The sequence below is a fragment of the Petaurus breviceps genome, unplaced genomic scaffold (assembly GCF_028583685.1).
Source record: "Petaurus breviceps papuanus isolate PSGF00001 unplaced genomic scaffold, PetGlider_PUasm1.0 90696, whole genome shotgun sequence".
NCBI classification, from domain to species: domain Eukaryota; kingdom Metazoa; phylum Chordata; class Mammalia; order Diprotodontia; family Petauridae; genus Petaurus; species Petaurus breviceps.
The window spans coordinates 2,737,046-2,741,999 of NW_027187314.1; the positions used below are offsets into that span (position 1 = coordinate 2,737,046).

The 4,954-nt window shown below is 34.7% G+C and overlaps 1 pseudogene; it reads right to left on the reverse strand.

Annotated features, from left to right (window-relative positions):
* Positions 1 to 767: 767 nt before the first annotated feature.
* LOC138144272 (high mobility group protein B3-like) lies at positions 768 to 1,728 on the reverse strand (annotated as a pseudogene).
* Between the last annotated feature and the right edge of the window lie 3,226 nt (positions 1,729 to 4,954).

Below are 4,954 nucleotides of genomic sequence, written 5' to 3' on the forward strand. Positions count from 1 at the left end.
ATGTACCAAGTGGTATAGCATCCAAATTCTCCAATGAGGTATTTTCTGTTTTCTTCTAATTTTTCATTCTTTCGATTTTGTTTGACTGATTCTTTTTTTCAGTGTTTGTAATATTTTTTATTTGAAGTTTGATTTTACATCAGCTGATCTCCAAGATGATTTTCTGGTCTACCACAAATCCTACAAGAAGCTGGTAAATGGTTTTGATGTTTCCTTAAAAAATTACCATCCATTGTTAATCTTGTAAAAGAAATAATTTAAAAAATGTTAATACTGTTTATTTAGTTTGGAAAACATTTTAGCATTCTAAACATATAAAAAATCAACAAAATGTTCAGAATAGGCATTAGGTACAGAATGTCACCTTTCATTGCTGCATTGTCTTTTTAGTTTTTTTAAAAAAAGTTTCAATTTTAAAATGACAACATTTAACAACCACAACCAAAAAACATTTTTCATACCAGCTGAAACCCTACCCCCTTGCCATATCTTAGAATGGCAGCAGACTGCTAAATCAGTCTATACAAAAATGACAATTTTAAGCTAGATGGACAATCATTGTATAAAGCTACTCTAACAGTGCATGCTTTGGGCCATGGCACCTAACAAAAGATCCAAATTAATTTCCCCTTTCTAAGGTGGCACAATCCAAATACTCATGAGAAGAATTTTTTAGTACATATTAACACACACAATATATGTATTTGTGTATATGTACTTACATGTGAATGTGTAGAGATATTTACATACCCCTTCCCCACCATAGTGTAAGTTTACAACCTGGGATTTCTAACCAATAGCCATACTTATCACACACAAAACCCTATAACTTTTAAAAATATTTTGTTATAACAACAGCAAAGTGCACACAGAGAGGAAAACACTAAATTTCCTTTTCATTTTAAAAATGTTCAGAAATATATACAACTTTGATACAGTTTCAAGGTGCTCATAACACCTTTATGACACATAAATCAGATAAAATGTATAGAGCACCTGTTTCCAATTTTAAAAGTTAAATACTACAAATGCAGTAGACACTGTATGAATAAAGGGGTTTTAATGTGTCCCCAACTCTGTGGTATATAGGACTAATAATAGAATTTTATTCATCCTCATCTTCCTCCTCTACCTTTTTCCAGGAAGCTTTTTCTGTCCCCTATGCACTATCAAACTTTTCTTTGGACTTATAATCAGCAACATCCTTTTCATTCTTTCCCTTCAGTTTTGCTGCCTTATTGTTGGATGACTGCTTTTCATTATCATTCAGATTATTCCATATCTCCCTAGATTTTTTTTTGCTACATTCCTAATAGATATCCCAGAGTTTGTAGATTTTATCTTGGGGAAAAATTCTGAACAGAATAGGAAGAAGCCAGACTGGGGCCATTTGGGAGCATTAGGATCCTTCCCCTCCACCCCTTTTAGTTGGTCCATAATCTTTCATCTCCCTTTCACACCTCAACTTATCAGCCTTTGTCATTTCATCAAACTTTGTTTTTTCCTTTCTGGACATATTCTTCCATCTTTCTGAACACTTCTTTGAAAATTTTGCAAAATTGACAGAAACTTCAGGATTTTTTCTCTCATGTTTCTCATGGTATGTTTGTACAAAGAAGGCATAAGCAGACATTTTGCCTTTTTGTTTCTTTGGGTCACCTTTATTCATCTTTAGTGTGTAACTGTATTGTTCCCTAGTCTGTATTGTTTGATTCTTGATATCTCATAGAGTCATTAGCTTCCACTTGTCCAATTGTAATTTATAATGAGTTGTTTTCTTCAGTTAGCTTTTGCTTCTCCTTTTCCATTTGGCCAATTCTACTTTTTAAGGATTTGTTTTCTTTGTTATACTTTTTTTTCCATTTTGTCAATTGTATTTTTAAAGAAATTGTTCATTTTTTTCTTCTACTTCTCTTAATTGACTTTTAAGATCCTTCTTGAGATCTTCCAAGAAAGCTTTTTGAGCTTGATGCAAGTTCATATTTCCCTTTAAGGTTTTGGATGTGGGTATATTTACAATATTGTACTCTTCTGCATTTGTGTTTTGTTCTTCCCTGTAACCATAATAGTTCTCTATGGTCATTGTTTTTCTTGGTTGCTTTTTGCTCATGGTATTTGCCTTTTTCCTGGTTTTTAAAGTTGATCTCTGCTTCTGGGGCACAGGGAGCATTGTCTCACACTTTTTGTGCTGGGGGCTAGAGGCCTGGTTATTGACTTTGGGTGCTGGGGCCTCAGGTGCTGGCAGCTGGAGGCTGTAAGTGTCTGGTAGCTTACCTGGTGCTGAGCTGGAGCTGGTGGTGGTAGCTGGTGTGTGCCAAGGCTGGGTGGGATTTTTCTGCATTTCTCTGGGGTTACACTAAACTTCCTGGAGTGGTGGATGGGGGTAGAGGTGGTCTGGCTGTTGGAGTTGCCTTCTCATCCTGGGCTGCCTTAGAACATGGGTAGATTCAGCCACTGGTAGATGTCTGTCCACTAGTGAATGTGGTGGTTCTCTGTGCTGGTGTCTGCTAGTTCCCCTGGCTGTGCCAAGGCATGGAGGGGTCCTAGTGCTGGCACTTGCCTGCTCTACAACCTTAGGGCTCAGGATCTCCTGCTGATTTCCTGAGGTGGAATATGCCACTGGCTTACTGGGATGCCTCCCATCCTGTACTAGTTCCCTTTAGCCACAGCGAGAACAACCTTTCTTGGGGGCAGCTAGGTGGCACAGTGAATAGAGCACTGGCCCTGGAATCAGGAGGACCTGAGTTCAAATCCAGCCTCAGACACTTAACACAAAACTAGCCATGTGATATTGGGCAAGTCACTTAACTCCAATTGCCCTCCAAAAAGCAATAAACAAATAAAGAATAAGTAAAAAAAGAAGAGATTGGGCTATAGTATCAAATGCTGCAAAAAGTCAAAGTGAACAAGGCCTGAAAAAAAAGAACAACCTTTCCCTTCATCCCCCTAGCCTCCTGTGCTAAAAAACTGCTGCATTCCAACTTTCTACAAGCTCCACTGTTCTAGGATTTTTCCTGGGATAATATTTTCTAGGTTTTTCAAGGACAATAAGGAGGATGAGAGCAACTTACTGCTTACTCCACCATCTTGGCTCCCAGAAGTGAGCATCCAAATTCTTAGAGGAGAAGTTAAGTGAGTTACAGTAAGAAGTAGACAGCAAAACTATACTAGTGGGGGACCTCAACACCCCTGCCTCTTAACTAGATAAATCTAACCACAAAATAAACCAGAAAGAAGTTAAGGAGGTAAATAGAATTTTAGAAAAGTTAGATATAATAGACCTCTGGAGAAAACTGAATGGGGATGGAAAGAAATATTCCTTTTTCTCAGCAGTACATGGCACCTACACAAAAATGACCATGTGTTAGGGCATAAAAACCTCACAACCAAATGTAGAAAGGCAAATATATTAATTGCATCCTTTTCAGATCATAATGCAGTAAAAATTTCATGTAATAAAGGGTCATGGAAAAGTAGACTAAGAATTAATTAGAAACAAAATAATCTAATCGTAAAGAATGAATGGGTCAAACAATAAATTATAGAAATAATCCATAACTTCATCAAAGAGAATAACAATAACAAGACAACATACCAAAATTTATGTGATGCAGCCAAAGCAGTTCTTAGGGGAAAATTTATATCTGTAAATGTTTAACATGAAAAAAAAACAACAACAGAGAAAGAGAAGATCAATGAATTGGGCATCAACTAAAAAAGCTAGAAACAGAATAAATGAAAAAATCCCTGATTAAATATCAAATAAAAATTCTGAAAATCAAAAGAGAGAATAAAATCGAAAATAAGAAAACTATTGAATGAATAAATAAAACTAAGAGTTAGTTTTATTTAAAAAACAACAACAACAAACAACTCACCAATAAAATAGATAAACCTTTGGTTAATTGGATTTAAAAAAAGAAAGAGGAAAACCAAATTACCAGTATCAAAAGTGAAAAGAATGAATTCACTATCAATGAAGAAGAAATTAAAGTAATAATTACGCACTATTTTGTCCAAGTATGTGCCAATAAATCCAACAATCTGAGTGAAATGGAAGACTATTAAAAATAATATAAATTGCCCAGATTAACAGAAGAGGAAATAAGATACTTAACCCCATTTTAGTCAGAGAAATTGAACAAGCCATCAATGAACTCCCTAAAAATAATTTCCAGGGCCAGATGAGTTTACAAGTGAATTCTACTGAACATTTAAGGAACAATTAATTCCAATACCATATAAACTATTTGGAAAAATAAGCAAACAAGTAATCCTACCAAATTCCTTTATGACACAAATGTGGTTCTGATACCTAAACCAGGAAAAGCCAAAGCAGGGGAAAAATGATAGACCAGTTTCTCTAGAGAATATAAATGCAACAATTTCAAATAAAATATTAGCAAAGAGATTACAGAAATTTATCACCAAGATGATACACTATGACAAAATTATCTTTATTCCAGGAATTCAGGGCTGGTTCAATATTGGGAACACTATCAGCATGATTGACTATATAAAATACAAAATTAACAGAAATTATATGATCATCTCAATAGATGCAGAAAGCACTTTTGGCAAAATACAGCATCCATTCCCATTAATAGCACTAGAAAGCATAGTAATAAATTGGGTTTTCCTTAAAATGATAAGTAATATCTATCTAAAAACAACAGCAAGCATTATATATAATGGGGATAAGCTAGAAACTTTCCCAATAAGATCTGGGGTGAAACAAGGATACCCATTATCACCACTATTATTCAATATTGTACTAAAAATGTTAGTGTTAGCAATAAGAGAAGAAAAATAAATGGAAGGAATTAGAATAGGCAATGATGAAACAAAACTATCACTCTTTGCAGATGATATCATAATATACTTAGAGAAACCTAGAGAATCAACTAAAAATTACTAGAAACAATGAACAACTTTAGCAAAGTTGCAGGATATA